A 17960-nucleotide genomic window follows, 5' to 3' on the forward strand; every position below is an offset into this window, starting at 1 on the left:
GAGGTTTAAATTTTAGTTACCAACACAAACAGTATAATGTAAAAATTATAAGCATGAGCTCTGATGTCAGACCACCATGGATGAACTCCAACTAAGTCCCATAATTATGTGACCTTTGATAAGTCACCCACCCTCTTACACTGTTTCCCCATGTATAGAAGGGAATAGTCATTATGCCTACCTTGTAGTCCCTTGTGAAATGGAGATAATCTTGGTTAATCATTTAGCATAAAAGAAGCATATAATAAGTGATAATTAGTATAGTGTATTAATATATTGATATTTTGTTTAATTGGCACTTTTTCAATTTTTACATGTACTTTCATTTTAATGGGTTAAAGCGAGATCATTAGTACACAGGTGAATCAAAAGTAATGAGTCAGAGCAATCAAAGGAACTCTGTTCCTTTCTTTGACACATATTTGCTGTGCAACTTTGAGCAATTTACCTCTGTGAATCTTACCATCTCTTCATGTAAAATAAGGTAATTTTTAAAACAACTTTATTGGGTATAGTTTACATAACATAACATTCACCCATTACAAGTGTACAATTCATTGATTTATTCAGTAACTTCATTGAGCGGTTCAACCTACACCATAAATTAGTTTTAGAATATTCTCACCTTCTTCAACAAGATCTCTCATGTTCATTTATAATTAACCCTTTTCCTACATCCAGCCCTAGGCAACCACTTATCTTCTTTCTGGATATTCTGTATAATAGAGAAGGTAATTTCTGAATTATTATCTTAATTTATGACACCCCCCACCAAAAAAAAAAAAAAAGGTAAAATGAAATTTTTTAAAAAAACACAGATTTGGAGACAATTATTTGGATGCAAATAATTAATTTGGGAGGTAATCCAGGAAGCAAGATGCAGTAGAGAACCAAGGCAGAAAAGAAAGGAAAGCAAAAAACATAAGGGTGTTTTAATGAGATAATTAATTCTGTGGGCAACTGGGGCTCAATCCTGCTGGTTTACAACTGAAAGACTGTAAGACAGCTCAAAACTGCACCTCCAGGAAGCAAGGAAAAGTGGAGTTAAGGTTGGTTCCTGAGAGATTCACTCTTCATGCAGGCCTACGTGCGGAGAATACGAGAAAGATTCCTCAAACAAGAATATTTGGTGACCTTTAGGGTGGACCTAGGGCAAGGACATGTGAGTCAGCACAGACAGTATAACAGAATTCATTTCTAGACTAAAGTTTCAGATTATCTGATGAGATCTTAGCAGAAAATATAACCAATTGATGATATTGATGGGATTTGAGAGAAATGAAACTCATAACTAAAATCAATTCCCAATTATCTGAAATAATGGAAGACTGGGTAGCTTGTCATAAAGCACAAAGGTTTTTCTTAAATGTGTGTTTCTTCAGCTTAGTGAGGTGTTTGCTTGGCTGCTATGTCTCCTTCTGAGCCTATTCTCTCTGGATGTGAGATTGTGCCTAACAAGAAGTTAGATGGCCCAAGGGCAGACAAACAAAACAGGAACAGAAAAACTAACTGCATTGAAAGTTCTTAAATCACAAGGATTTAGTCATACACTGGATCACCCAAATAACCTCTGGTTAAAAATGCACGCCCGGCCTTAGCTGGTGTGGCTCAGTTCCTTGGGCATCATCCCAGCAGCAAAGGGTCGCTGGTTCAATCCCTGGTCAGGGTACCTGCCCAGACTGCAGGCTCCATCCTGGGTGGGGGGTGTGCAGGAGGCAGCTGGTCTCACATGGATGTTTCTCTCCCTCTCTTTTCCTCTCTCTCTAAAAATCTATTTTTAAATCTTTTTTTAATGCACCCCCCAAAACCCAAAACTAAACACTCAGTTGGAGAACTGGTCATTACTTAACCTTCTATTGAACAATTTTTTTTCAGATATTGTTCTCAACTAATTAATCATTAATACCATTTGGATTATATGTCCTCACATTTGAGAAGATCATTTAGTGGTTTTCAAAACCAGTTGACCAAGATCTTAGCTCAAACACTGGAGTTCGTGATTATTCGTGGGGCGGGGAGGGGGGGCGGAATGTGTTTCTATCTCCACCTTTTGGAATGTAGATAACTTTCCCAAGTTACAGCTGTAAATCTACATGCTATATGATTTTCTTTTGACAGTATGAACCAGTGGTAGATGTGTTAAAACAGATAACTACCTGAAAAGCAAAGTATGTCCCCAGTGTGATTCTGTATTCATGATTGCCATTCCAGGGAGATAAGTCTTTTTATCTTGTCATATATTGAAATAAAAAGAGCAAGATAAAATACCAATGGTCCAATTTTCCTTCCCTAAAGGATTAGTTTTTCTTTATAGGAAAATATCTGAAATCTTCATGGCTGAGGCTTAAGTAAAAAAAAATTCTTCTTTACACATAATTTAATTTATACACAGTCTTGACCCTTTGGGTAGTGCATTAAAACCCACTAAAGACAGGCAGATGAAAATATAAATTGACTTCAAATTGTAAAATTATCCTCCTTATTAAAACCTCCTATTTGTTTTTTGTTCCTATCTCTTACGAAGTAATGTTGTTTACGTAGCAAAAAAATCCAAGCTTAATTTTTACATTCCACCTACTTTCTACTGCTCATATGTGTGATCACTTAATTGCTCTATTCTTCATTTATTCTATCCTTTGTTTAAGAGTAAGCAAGAAAATAAATGATAATATATGTGGGATGTACCACACGCCAATAACTCTGCAACCTAAAGGTCAACCCCCAATATCTTTGAGACACATAGAGCATCATATAGAGCTGAGAGTATTACAGAAACCCCATTTTAATATTTGCTGAACATCTAAGATGTAATAATATGTAGACTTTGAAATCAGCTGCTTTAACACAGTACAAAAATTAGAAAAAAAATAATATTGGCAGTAACCTACATTCACAGAATAGTTCAGACAGTTTAAAAGATGTAGGGCAGCTGCTAATAGTAGAACGCTTTTGAAAACATTGCCATTGCTTTACAGCAGAGAAAAAATAATAGTGCCATTTTTAGGGAATTGTTTAAAAATAACAACAAAACATCACTGTAGGGGGTCATGGGCTGTGTAGGTCAAATGCTCCGTTTCTGAAAAGGTTTGTAGGTAAGGATTGGAGTGTTTTCTCATTTCTGCAATCTAGCTGACCCAGAAAGACACTGCGGCAAAGTCCACCAAGGGAAACTGCTTGCTCTGCCGCAGCGGGTACAGGGCATAAAACACACGGGTAGAGAAAGAGAATAAGCCTTGGAGACAGGTATTTAGATCCCTAGTCATAAAGTTAACTCTGTGACTTCAGCAGTGTTCAGCTTGCTCAAGTTCAGGTTACTCTTCTATTAAATGACGATAATAAAATCTGTAATAGAGGATTGTGTGAGAACTTAATGCCAAATGTAAAGCACCAAGCATGATGCCCTCGCTTAGTAAGTAGCCAAATGCTCATTCCCTCCTCATACAGGTTATTTTTCTATTTATCAAAAGGTGACTCTCAAGTTAGCCCCCTAGCCCGGCCTGCTGCTACCTAACAGTACCCAATGCAGAGTAACAGAAGAGAGAGAATTAGTCAATGCTTATGGAATAAAATGAAAATGGACTTAAGGGAAACATATTTGATTATGAAAATGACTTCCATCTGAAACTTTTATTTTGCTATTAAGACACTTAATAAAAAATTAGAATAGAGAATTATAGGGCAAATTGTTTATATTTCAATGACTCTTAATTTAGGTAAATAATTTGATGCAATAGTGCCATTACTATTCTGTAAGACTTATAAATTTTAGGACAAACATACCTAACATTTTATTTGGTACATGCCTCTAGCGGGAACCGAATCTGGGACTCTCTGATCCGCAGGCCAACGCTCCAACCACTGAGCCAAACCGGCCAGGGCGGGACAAACATACCTAGTATGCCAGTTTAACAATGCTAACCAGTGCCTGATATTATACTAAATACATAAATAGCAAAATGATGATAAAACTAGGCAGAAAAGAATCTGCCAAGCTTAATGAAAAAATAATCATAGCAAAATTTTGTTTTCAAAATGAGAGAATGCAGGTAGCTTATAAATCAGCCTTGCTTATCAGGGTGCACTTTGGCTCAAATGCTCTGGTTGCCAATTCTTAGCATTTTATTTTGAATGTACATAAAAGAGCTAGTTATTACCAGGTCATTTTAATCCACCTTGAGTCTTAAATATATTAAGAATGAGCCCTGGCCAGTTTTTGCTCAGATTAGAGCATCAGCCCACAGACCAAAGAGTCATGGTTTCAATTCCCAGTCAAGGGCATGTACCTAGGTTGCAGGTTCAATCCCTGACTCCATGCAGGAGGCAACCAATCAATGTGTCTCTCTCACATTGATGTTTCTCTCTCTCTCTCTCCCTTTCCCTCCCTTCCATTCTATCTACAAATCAATGGAAAAATATCCTCGGGTGAGGATTAACAACAACAAAAGTTTTTTATTTTAGATCTTCCCTTTTGATAGACATTTACAACTATAAATTTTCTTCTATGCACTGCTTTAGCTACACCACACGAACTTTGGTATGTTTTGTCTTCATTGTCATGTATCCAAGTTATTTTCTAGTTTCCCCTGTGATCTCTTCTTTGACCCATTGATTATTTAGTAATGTGTTGTTTAGTGTCCACATACTTGAGAATTTCCAAGTTTCTTTATTATTAATTTAACTCCATTGTGATTGGAAAACACACTTTGTATTATTTTAATCTTATTAAAATTATTGAGGTTTATTTAATGACATAGCATATGGTCTAACTTGGGCAATTTTCTATGTGTACTAGAGAATACTGTGAATCTGTGGTTGTTGTATGATTGTTCTATCTAGGACCTTTAAGTCTGTAATGTTTGAGTTTTCTATTTACTCATTAATAATGCTCAGTTGTTCTATTATGGAAAATGAGATGTTGCAATCTCTAAGTATTATTACTAATTATTTGACTTTTTTATTAATTGTGACTTTTTTCTTTTATATATTTAGGGCCCTATTGTTTGGTATATATGTGCTTATCATTTTTATAATTTCTTGTAAAGTTGACCACCTTATATTACAAAATGTCCCCCCTTATCTCTAGGAACATTTTTAAGTCTATTTTGTCTAATGTAAGTATAACCATATCAGCTTTTTTTATCTTGCTATTTGTATAATACATCTTTTTTCATTGTTTTACTTTCAACCAATTGTATATTTGACTACAAACTATGTCTTCTGTTGATAGCATTTTATTCAGACTATTAATTTTGCCTTTTGACAAGATTGATTAATTTATTCATATTTAGTGTGATTGGTATAGTTTCATTTTACTTTTAATTTTCTATTTAATTCATGTCTGATTGTTTCACTTACTAATTGTGAGCTTATATTGTCAAATATTCCTACTTGAGATATATTCAAAACACAATGGTTACTTAATAAAACAAGATTTCATAGACAAAGGGGCAGGTATTTTCCAGTTACTTTATAGAATTCCAAAAACAAATACAGTGCTTAAGCCTTTTTGTTCTTTTCCAGGAAGTATAAAATAAAAACTTAGAGAATAATTACTCTGTGGTTAAATATATCTGGTACATTTTGCTTAAAATTAATTCATATTCTTAGAGAGACACCGTCATTAGCATACTAAGGCTCTTTCCATTCTTGCATTAAAGAAACTAAATTAACTTATTTTTAGCCTGCATTGACAAAATGTGTTTGCTTAAGGATCACTTTAATAACAAAACAGTTATCAATTAACATTTTGTTTACCACTAGCATAGCGTGGAACAATATGGGAAGGACTGGGCATCTTTTAGACATAATCTAAAATCCTTATCTTCCTTTTTTGGTGTATACATCTCTGAATCACTGCTTGGTTTTCCTCCATTTTATTTTATTTTTTTCCTTCAAATCTTTATTGTTGGATGTAAAATGTATTAAAGATGTTCCACATTTTTCCCCCATTGACCCCCTCCTCCCCATTCCCACCCCCCTCCCGCCTTTTCCCACACTATTGTCTGTGTCCATTGGTTATGCTTTGGTTTATTTGTTCTTTGGTTTATTTCTTCCCACCCACCCCCCCAACCCCTATCCCTTTGAGGTTTGTCAGTCTAGCAATGAATTTGTGCTTCTTAATCTCTTCACCTTTTTCACCCATTCCCCCAACCCCTCCCAACTGGCAACCAACAAAATGTTTTCTGTATCTATGAGAATGTTTCTGTTCTACCTGTTCATTTTGTTTGCAGATTCCATTGTTGATAGATATGTATTCATTGCCATTTTGTTTGTTCATACATTTTATCTTTTTCTTCAAAAAGACCCTCCATCATTTCATATAATAACGGTTTGGTAGTGATGAACTCCTTTAACTATTTCTTGTCTGGGAAAGTGTTTATATGTCCATCGATTCTAAATGACAGCTTTGCAGGATAGAGTAATTTTGGTTGTAGGTTCTTGGTTTTCATCACTCTGAATATTTCTTGCCACTCCCTTCTGGCCTGCAAAGTTTCTTTTGAGAAATCAGCTGACAGCCTTATGGGAACTCCCTTGTAGGTAAATAGCTGCCTTTCTCTTGCTGCTTTTAAGATTCTCTCTTTGTCTTGAACCTTTTGCATTTTGATGATGATGTGTCTTGGTGTGGGCCTCTTGGGGTTCATCTTGTTTGGGACTCTCTGTGCTTCCTGGACTTGTATGTCTGTTTCCTTCACCAAGTTAGGAAAGTTTTCTGCCATTATTGTTTCAAACAAGTTTTCGATTTCTTGTTCTCACTCTTCTCCTTCTGGCACCCCCAAGATGCGAATGTTGGCACGCTTGAAGTTGTCCCAGAAGCTCCTTACACTATCCTCATTTTTTTGGATTCTTTTTTCTTTTTGCTGTTCTGATTGGGCATTTTTTGCTTCCTTATATTCCAAATCGATGGTTTGCTCCTTGGATTTACATACTCTATTATTGAAGCTGTGTAAATTATTCTTTATTTCAGTTAATGCCTCCTTCAATTCTAACTGTGCATCCATGATTTGTGACTGGTCCTTTTTTTTGCTCTTGAGGCCCTCCCTAAGTTCACTGAGGTTCTCACTAAGTTCATTGAGCATCCTTATAAGCAGTATTTTGAACTCAGTATCTGTTAGGTTGCTTATCTCCATTTCGCTTAGTTCTTTTCTTGGGGTTTCGTTCTGTTCTTTCATTTGGGACCTGTTTCTTTGTCTCCTCATTTTGGCTGCCTCCCTGTGTTTGTTTCAGTGTATTACTTAATGAGAGGTATGGGGCTCGCTGAGACCAGATGCTGCTCGTTTGAAAGAATTTAGGAAAAACCTGAAGCAGGATCCAAGACAAGCCAATCCTATGGTTAAGCAAGTGGCAACAGCTTGGGTGGGCTTGAAAGTTGGGCGGGGTGGGGCGGGGCCTCAGGAAGTCACCAGGGCGGGGCTACCAGTGTGAGCCAGGTTGCTGGAGTCCCAGATATAGAGACTGTCTGCTGCCCCAGGGAAGGGCTCACCAAAGGAACAAAGGCCTCTGACAGCATGTTTGTCCCCAAGAAAGCCCCCTCTCCAGCCCTTGCTCCAGTGCCAAACAGCTCAGTTCTTCCCTGTATGTCTCTGGTGCCCCTCGAGCTGCCTCCCCTCCAAGCTTAGAGGGAGAGAGTCCAATAAGTCCGCGCGCGGGCCCTTTAAGGAGCTGCCTGGGGCTCCAGCCGCTTCAGCCTCCCTGAGCCTCAGTTCCCGCTGGTTTTCCAGCCAGAAGTTATGGGAACTTCTCTTCCGGCACTGGAACCCTGAGCGGGGCCCCTGGTGTGGGACGAGGACCCCTCAGTCCTCAGGAAGGACCTTCCCAGCCGAGGTGTCCTCCTGATTTTTATCCGCCACACGTGGGTTTGGGACAAGCCCCTCCGCCCCTCCTCCCAGTCTGGATGTGGCTGCTGCTTTAATTCCGTAGTTGTAGGACTTCCATTCAGCTTGATTTCAGGCGGTTTTGAACGATGGTTGTTCTGTACTTTAGTTGTAACTTTGATGTGGTTGTGGGAGGACTCGATATCGCGTTTACCTATGCTGCCATCTTGACCGGAAGTCCTTTCTCACATTTTATATACCAGGAATTTATTCCCTTTCTTATTTCATCTTCCTTCTTGATAGTCTCTGAAAATTTTTGATTTTTGTTTTTGCAGCTGCTTAAGTTTATCTCAAGTATAAGGAATTGGCTCCTACAATTATGGGGGCTGAGGAGTTACAAGATCTGCATTTGGCAAACTGGAGACTCAGAAGGGCCAACGGTGTAGTCCCAGTTCACATCCAAAAGTCTGAGAACCAGGAGAGTCAGTAGTGTAAATTCCAGTCCAAAAGTCAGTACAATCAAGACCAAAGAAGAGCTGATACTCAGTCTGAATCAGAAAGCAGAAGCCCATGTCCCAGCTTAACAATCAGGCAGGACGAAGAATGAACAAGAACTAATGTTTCTGAGAGTCAATGATGAGCCTGTTTCTAACAGTCTTCATGACAGTTTGTCCATAGCAGCTCTCACCAAAGACTAATAAGAAAAGGGGTTTATTCTTCCCAAAGTAGAAAATAAAACAGCTTCTTGATACAACAGTGTTGATGAGTGTTTCTCGCATGCTCATGAGAAAGAGCACAGGCTTTGTGACATTATTAAGGAAAAGCAATGCACCCTTAAATCTCATGTAAATGTAAGAAACTCTAATTAGGTAATAAAGTGAAAAGATCAGGTCAATGTTTTTAAACATGGTACCCTAGGAAGTGTCCCATTATTTCTAATGGTATTTATTTCGATTTTCAAGAGTTCATTTTAATTCACTTAAAAGTCAGTAACAAGGTGTGGATGAATTCTTTATCTGCTCTTTTGTTCTGTTCAGGCCTTCAGTTGGTTGGATGAAGCTCACCCACATTATGGAGGGGACTGCTTTATTCAGTGTGCTGATTCAAATGTTAATGTCATCCAGAAACAGCCTCACCAACTCACCCAGAATAATGTCCAGTCACCCCATGACCCAATCAAGGTGACAAACTGACAAATAACATTAACCATCACATCCATCAAATGCCTTTAGTTTGTCAGTCCAGTAGCTTCTTTCCAGTTTAAGTCATTGGCCTGTTACAATGTTCAAACTGCTTTGGTGAGAATAATCCTTTCTTGATTGGACTTAATTATAAAAAATAAATAGCCTGGCCTGAGCGGCTCACTGGTTGAGCATCGACCCATGCACCAAAAGGTCGCTGGTTCAATTTCCAGTCAGGGCACATGCCCAGGTTGTGGGCCCGATCCCCAGCTGGGGGCATGCAGAAGGTGGCCTATCGATGTTCTCTCTCATTGATATTTCTATCTCCCCCTTCCTTTCTCTCTAAAATCAATAAAGAAAAAATATATTTTTAAAAAAAATAGATTCCTCTATGGCAAAGATGTCATGCATTTTGTGGAACAAAATAAAACATTTTCTCAAACTCCAGAATTCAGAAAGTTATTTCAGTCTTACCCTTTACAACTCCATATATTGTAAGTTATACATTTTGTGATGAGAACTAAAATTTGGGAGAGCCCTATTCTATTTTTGACACCCATTACTTTGCTGAAAGTCTCATTAAGTGCTCTGAAGCCCTTCATTTCATATGATACATTAGCACATTGTTAACTTAAGAGATGTGAAAAACCTATTCTTATCAACTTGGTCTCTAGTATTTCAGAGTCCAAGCTCTTGTTATTATTGAGACCAACAGAATAGACTTTGTTGTTCAGAGATGACTGTGTTTTCATTACATTTCATAATTTGATCATAAGTCATGTCCTTTAAAAATAGCTATTCCAGCCTGGCCAGTGTGGCTCAATGGATTGAGCATTGTCCCATGCACTGAGAGGTCCCAGTTTGATTACGGGTCAGGGCACAAGTCCAGGTTGTAAGCCTCATGCCGAGTAGGGGGCATGCAGGAGGCAGCCAATCAGTATTTCTCTCTCACCTTGATGTTTCTATCTTTCTCTCCCTTCCTCTCCCTCTAAAAAAATCAATAAAGCATTTTATTTAAATAGCTATTCCAGTCATCTCCTTACATTCACTATATTCTAAGACTTTAAATGAACATTTTATATAGCGACTAAGACTATAAGCCAAATTTCCGATTTATTTTGTAACATCAACATCTTTCAACTTTTCTTTCCTCATTTTCAACCTCCTCGAAAAAGTCTAGTGAATGTGTATGAAATATTGAAGAGGCCCACATTCTCAGGTAGGCATTGTCAGAGGGTTAATTATACTGAGGTAACAAACTCCAAATCTCATTGTTTAAAAATTATTTCTTGTTGAAGCCAAGTGCCTAGCACTGGCCACATAAGGGGCACCACCACCTGAAGTGTTACTGATCGGCTATGTCCCATTTGAAGGGAAAAGCGTGGGTAGTCATTTGTCTTGAAAGACACATTATTTCTGTTTGCATTTTATTAACCAGAACTAATTTCATGAGTACACACGATTTCAAGAAGCAAGAAAGTATAATCTTCTGTGGCCCCCAAAGAAATGGAAAACTAGAAACTGGCAAACACTAGTAATAGTTATAGCAGCATCCAAAAATTAACAGGAAACTGTCTCCTCTTTCATTTTGCTCAAAGTTGTATGCCAAAACATGCCCAATTAAATGTATGATACAATATCCTAGTGAATTGAATTATTCAAGATAATGAAATGCCTTCTGGTCAAAAACATAGAGTGGGAATCTCAATTGTCTAGGCTTTACTCGAGAAAGCTAATAAATAAGTTTTCTATTTGTATCACTAGATCAGATCAGTGAAGACGCCTTGAGTGAAAGAAATTAAATAGTAATAACAGGTTGTTTTTTAATTAAGAGTTGCTTTACTACTTTTCTAAATGGTTATGAAATACCAGAGTTCTATCAATTCACATAAGGAACTCTACATAAGTAATAGCTTATGGTAAAGCTCATTCCTTGGTGCTCTGAATTATTGTTATCATTACTGTATATATTTTCTTGGCAAATAGTTCAACTGAAATGCACTAATAGAATTTCCAGACCATCTCAAGATCTGACTGTATAATCTCTTTCTTCCTCATCGTAATCATACATAGATCTTGACCATCAATTCTCAAAAGCAAAATATAAACAAAGGCTATATGTTAACTTTTTGACATGGAAAAACAAAATACATTTAACTGCTGGAAAAACCATTCTCCTTTTTTTTTATTATAATACATATATATTATTGATGTTAAATGCTATATTTTATGGACATGGATTTCTAAACTGGAATACATCTAATTTATATTTATAGTCTGCTTTTTTATTATTTTCCAGTTCTTAAGCCTCTATGCATAGGCAGATTTGTAGCTTTCATGGGGGGTTTTACTGATAAGAAAGAAAGAGAGAGGGGGAAGGGAGAGAGACAGAGAGAGAGAATGAATCTCTCAAAAAAAAATGCTACTCAAAAGTTTATCCTGTGAAATGTGGATTTAAAATGCATATAAATTTTGGAGTTTAACTGTTTTTGTCCTCTTTGCCTGTGGTTACTTATACATAGGTCTTTTCTCATCTTTGAATAAAGGGATTAAGTGGATATATCAGTGAGGGCCCAAGTGGAGACCAATGCCACATTCCAAACGGGCAATATGAGCAGTGCCGGATAAAAGGAGTGTTTACAAAAGGACTGGCACGTAGGGAAAACCACACTGATGGAACAATTCCTCTTACCCTGGGGCTCATAACAGAATTTCACTGCACTTTGTACATCTGAAGAAGGAACCAGAATAGAGGGAGAAGTTACAGAGTCCTGAGTCAGAGAAAGCTGTGTGGAGAAGGCCACCTGACAGAAGTTGTGATCTTTTGTTGGGACCTTCTGTAACCTTCTGCCTACCTCACCCCTGCAGGGAAGCACCCAGAGGAACACATATCCTGACTCTCTCCTACCTCCCTCTGATCTGCTGATATTCTGCAATGGCCAGACCCAACCATAACCAAAGAGCCAGTGAGTCTCCAAGGAGCAGTGTTGGTTAGACAGTGGGTCTATTCTACAGATGCAAATGGGAAATAGTCAGTAAAATTAGTTCTTGTGTATCCAAACAAGTATAGAAAAATTCAAATAGAATTTAAACAAATACTTATTAATTGCTTATTACCAATAATTAGCCAGTTGTTGGTAGCTAGTTATTAACTGACAACTAACTGATAGTTTCAGAATAACTGGTTATTTTTAAAATATTGCCTGGCCAGTGTGGCTCAATGGTTTGAGTGTCCTCCCATGGACTGAGAGATCCCGGTTCAATTTCCGGTCAGGGCACATGCCCAGGTTGAGGGCTCGATCCCCAGTAAGGGATCAAGCAGGAGGCAGGCAATCGATGTTTCTATCTCTCTTTTCCTTCCTCTCTCTCTGAAAAGTCAATAAAAACATATTTTTAAAAAATAAATAAAATATGAACATAAATATTACCCCTCATACCTCCTAAATAATTTGTAAGATTATATATTTTTAAAACAATATACAGTTCTGCCATTTTCCATTCATCAGAATGAAAATTAAGTTCAATAATCAAGCCACTCCAATAACTACAAATAAAGTTGTTGTTGTTGTTTTTTAATAGGATATCATAGTTGGAAGGGATTCCAGGGGATTTTTCTTTCTTATCCGCTCCCTGGTACATGAATTTACCCTTTTTAAAAGTGAGAACACTGTATGTCTTTTGAAAGGTCTCCAATTCCTTTAGCATTGATCTCAGTTCCAATCCCCTATGAATTTTCTTGATTCTTCCAAGATAAAGCCCAATTTCCAAGTCCCTTCTCTGAACTTCAACACCTTGCTTTCTAACCCTGCCATTCAGTATTTGCTTTTACATAGTTTTGTATTATTTATTTTATTTATTTATATCATTTATTTTGTGTACATTTCCTTCTTCCTCAAATAGAGTTCCAGGCTTTTGAGAACTTGGATTATATCTCCAAAACTTCTGTGAATTTCTTCAAAATAATAATGATAATTATTATTATTATTATTATTTTCAAGTATTCAAACTTGACTGAATGCCTTGTATCTCAAGTAACTCAATGTTCAGGACTAGAAAATAAATATACATAATCTTGAGAAGGCTTGGATTTTTTTTTTTTAAGTGTTTTTATTGGAGAACAATAAGACACAAAGAGAAATGAGGATCAGCATTTCTCATTCACTTGTGTACAATTAAAAATAAACACAATATACATAAATCAGTACAAAATTAGTCCAGTTTCCTTTTTGTGCTTATATGACCACATGATAGGATAGAATTTGAAATAATTAATTGTTATAAATAATGGGTAAAAAAATATTCTGAAACAAATAATAAAGCAATCTCCTCTTGATAGCATTATACACGGTGTGGTGCAAAAGTATGTTTACAGTTGTTCATATGAAAAATAACACAGCCCTGGCAGGTTTGGCTCAGCAGTTAGAGCATCAGCCCACGGACCAGAGGGACCCGGGTTTGGTTCCCGCTAAGGGCACGTACCTTGGTTGCAGTTTGTCCCCGACTCCAGTTGGGGTTGTGTGGGTGCCAGCCAGTTGATGTGTCTCTCTTACATCGATGTTTCTCTCTCTCTTCCTCCCTCTCTCTCTCCCACTCTGTCTAAAGATAAATGCAAAAATGTCCTCAGGAGAAAATTTAAAAAAGAAAAAGAAAAATAACACAATAATTAGTAAATAACAATACAAGAATAAACTGTATCTTGCATACTCACAACTGGAAATCTACTTTTGCTCCACCCTATATTAATTTATTAAAAAGTAGAACTATGTAAAAAAATATGGCCAGAGAATTTGAAAGCATAACCAGGTTTTGGAACCACTGGCATAGATTTTTTGAGGTATAGCAAGCTTCTTACTACAAAAATAATTCAGGCAAAGTAACTTCTTGAGAATAACCTCAGAAGAAATTCCTGCATTAAGTGAAAAGTCAGAATAGATGGCCTCTAAGGTATCTCTCAACTCTCAAGTTTTATGATTCTACCATGTTATGAAACTGCAGGCTGGGGTGAAAGTAGTTTTACTATTGTTCACATGGAAAATAATACAATAATTAATAAATAATAATAATAATACAGAAATAAACTTCTGCATACTCAAAATTGCAAACCTACTTTTGCCCAATTGTGTGAGTGTGTATTTAAATTTAAGATGATTTAATTATGGACAGATCATTTTAGGATAGGATAGTTTTAGGAAGGACTCTTCAAAAAAGCCTAATAAAATATACTGTATGTTTAATCAAGAGGAAATGAAGTAAATGTTTCCCGTATATGTTATATGTTTCTCACCGATTACTATTCCACGTTAGCATTTCCAAATCTTCAAAAAAAAATGGAGGGGGGGCACACTTTAAAGCAAATAAAATAAAATGATAAAGAATGTTAAGGAGCGCCCTGGCCAGTTTGGCTCAGCAGTTAGAGCCTCCGCCTGTGGTCCAAAGAGATCTGGGTTCGGTTCCTGCTAAGGGCACGTACCTCAGTTGCAGTTCATCCCCAGCCCCAGTTGGGGTCGTGTGGGTGGCAACCAGTAGATGTGTCTCTCTCATGTTGATTTCTCTCTCTCTCTCTCTCTCCCTCCCACTCTCCCTCTCGCTCTAATGTCCTTGGGTGAGGATTAAAAAAAAAAAATGTTGAGAGACAAATGGAAGGGGGATGCACTGATAACTTACTGACTTTTTAATGTATTTTAATCATCAAATCTGATCACTGGTAATAAGATTCTATTACTATAGTCCTGTGTTGACTTCAATTGCAAGCTCACACTCTAAACTGAATCTCCTCAGTCTTGAAGATAAAGGAGTTTCTGTTAAAATATTATTTATTGAAGAACTTATTAGGGATATGTATCTTTGTCTAAAATTCTATTATCAGAAAAGTTTGAGATGGGGCAAGTGTCTGCCAACAGTTAAAAGAAAACTAGAGCCTTGATACAAGCTTTAGGTACCATGGCTGTGTGACAGCTTTCTGGTAGACCCTGCTGGTCTAGTCTATCTCACTGGGTATTCATTGCTCAGTTGCTTGGAGAGAAAAAGAAGGGTCTTTGCATTAATTAAAAATAAACCTAGCCTTCTGGTATTTTGAGGGGGGATATTGCTTTGCAATAGTTAAGAATGGGTCAATAAAATTTACAATAACCAGAGATAAAAGAACCAATTGATAAAAATTAATTATTTGTTTTTGTATAAAATATTTTAGGGATATATTTTAAGAATTAAAGGTACATAGGTATGTTTACAATAATGAGATTGCAGTATGTATACTTAATACCTTTTTTCTTTTTAACCATGAGCTATTTTAAACATATAGAAATGTATTGTTGTAGACCAATGAGACAGACCAGACTCAGACTCTGAACTGGGTTCAAATTAAGAGAGCTTTATTAGCCGCACAGCGACTGTCCCATCCTACACAGAGGAGAGAGCAGCCCCAAGCTCAGGGGGTGGGGTGCTTATATAGTTGTCTTAGCCCCTGTTAAGGAATTTGGATTAAGGGTATGCAAGCAAGCAAGCAAGCATGTACAGAAGCAGATATTTGCAGTTAGCTGTTATGCCTGAGGGAATAATCAGTTTCTGTGTACACAAAGCAGTGGTTATCTATACAATGCAGTGATTATCTATTAGCAGATAGTTCTTGCCATTCCCTTAAAATCCAGGGGGCAAGGTCATGTGTTTGTCCTTTACAGTATATACTATAGATGTCTAAATAATTATCCATATTATGAAAATAATGTTTCCAAGTTTCAGATGTGCTTTAAAGAAATTTAAAGTTTAATATCCTTTAAAGCTCTTTCTTCCTAGTTCATGTACTGATACAACTCAAAAGTTAGAGGAAAATTTCAAGAAAAAAATTAGAAGTGAGAAAAAAAATCATTGTAGAAATTGACTAAATTAGAAGCAACATGAGAACAAATAAGTAAATAATACCAAAATGGATTTTTTAAAGAAAATTTAAAGCATCTAATCTAAATGAATAAAAAGATATTTCAAAAGGATTTTAGAAAAAGTATCAAATATTGAAGATAAGCAAAGAAGACCTAGCATACAAAAAATACAAGTCTCTGAAGAAACTAAATTTAGAAAACCAAACAAACCCTAGAAATGGTAATTCAATAAAACTCTCCTGAAATTAAAAAAAAAATGAAACTGCACATTAAAATTATATACTTCAGTGAAATTACTGGTCTTTAAAGTAAGAAAAAAAATTCTTTGGGTATCTAGTCAAAAAAGATTTTATAAAAGACCTGCAAGTCGAAACTCTGGACTATCATTAGACTTTTAAATCCTCACCTGAGGGTATTTTTCCATTTATCTTCAGATAGAGTAGGAAGGAGGGAGGGAGGGGGAGAGAGAGAGAGAAACATCAACATGAGCGAGACACATCGACTGGTTGCCTCCCGTACAATCCTGACCAGGGCCGGGGACCCACTCCAACCAGTGCTGGGCCTGAACCACAACCAAGGTACATGCCCTTAACAGAATCAAACTTGAGACTCTTTGGTCCACGGGCCAAAACTCAAACTGAGCCAAACGGCCATAGCTATCATTAGACTTTTAGACAGCAATACTTTATGAAGAAGATGGAGTAACATACAAAATATATAAGATTCTTAAGAAAAGAAAATGTAAACTAAAGATTATATATCCAGCAAAAAAAAGGCCCTAAGTATCAAATTGTTATCAACATGAAAGAACTCAGGGAATGTTGCTCCCATATACAATTCCTGAAGAATGTACTAGAAAACAAGACTTAGAAAAACAAAATGACTTGAAAGACATTGTCATAGGGTAAGCTTATTAGCATTAAATATGTACCAATTTATAACACCAAGTCTTAACAAAAGTTAAAATAGAGAAAATATAAGTTGTCAAAGACCATATGCTCTGACAATGTAAATGCAGCAGAACCATTAAAAAGAGGATGTGAAGAGAGAATTAGGTTAGACAGTGCAAAAAAAAAAAAGTTTAACTGTTTTCGATAAACATAGTTTGCAATGGTAATATTGGTGTGGATATGCTGAGACTGTTGTATGTGTAATCAGGGATAGAGCAAATGAGCATTATCCTAATGCTACCTTTCTCTGTAGCTCAACAATCAGAATTCACAATGTTAGAATAGACGAAACACAGATGTAATACAGACAATGTTAAGTAAAAACCCTGTAGTCCTAACATAAAATTAGAAATACAACTATGAACCTATGTAGTATCATACACACATGCATTTCTAAGTTCTTTCATCAGAAAAGGAGTAAAAACAATGACCAGCCCAATTACAGTACATATCTCTATGCCCCTTTGTGGTCTTAAAACACAATTTCCCACTAAAAGATACCAGGAGTTTCTTAGATAAGTGGCTGTTTCTATTTGTAGGGTATGAAGTATGCAGGAAGAGTCTGGAACACCTTAGTATACCAGATAGCAAGAAACTATCAAACACTACTAGGTTGATGTCTAAGGAATTTGGGAGCCAGTATGGAGAGTCTCCCATTGGCCAAACAAGGGATAATTTGAGATTTAGTAAGAATAAGAAATACAATGGATTAAAATACATAAAATAGATAACAAATGCTCCAAGATGGCAACATAGGAAGCTTCTGGATTTCTCTCCTCTGATGGACACACTGAATAAATACCTACACATAGAAAAGCTCCCTCTGACGTACAGAAACCAGCTGAGTGATGTCTACATACTGGGCAAATGAGAAAATACCCACATGGAAACAGGAAAGGCTGAGACATACTCCTGCCATGAATCCCTCCTAGCACATTACCATACAATCAGGAGGGGAACCCCCAATGCCCAGTTTCTCCCTGAGGACTGAAGGATATGGACCACATATAGAGTGCCCCAATTTTTTTTTATTTCTTGTTATTGATTTTTATAGAGAGAGGAAAGGAGAGGGAGAGAGAAACATCAATGTGAGAGCAAAAAATCAATCGGTTGCCTCCTGCATATCCCTCACTGAGGACCAAG

General features: G+C 36.8%; 1 protein-coding gene across 1 annotated transcript in view; it reads left to right on the forward strand.

Moving 5' to 3' along the window:
- Positions 1-17960, forward strand: part of KCNH8 (potassium voltage-gated channel subfamily H member 8) — a 323359-nt gene that overhangs the window by 295027 nt on the left and 10372 nt on the right. The window lies entirely within an intron of this gene.

Source organism: Molossus molossus, unplaced genomic scaffold (genome assembly GCF_014108415.1).
Source record: "Molossus molossus isolate mMolMol1 unplaced genomic scaffold, mMolMol1.p scaffold_m16_p_18, whole genome shotgun sequence".
Taxonomy (NCBI): Eukaryota; Metazoa; Chordata; class Mammalia; order Chiroptera; family Molossidae; genus Molossus; species Molossus molossus.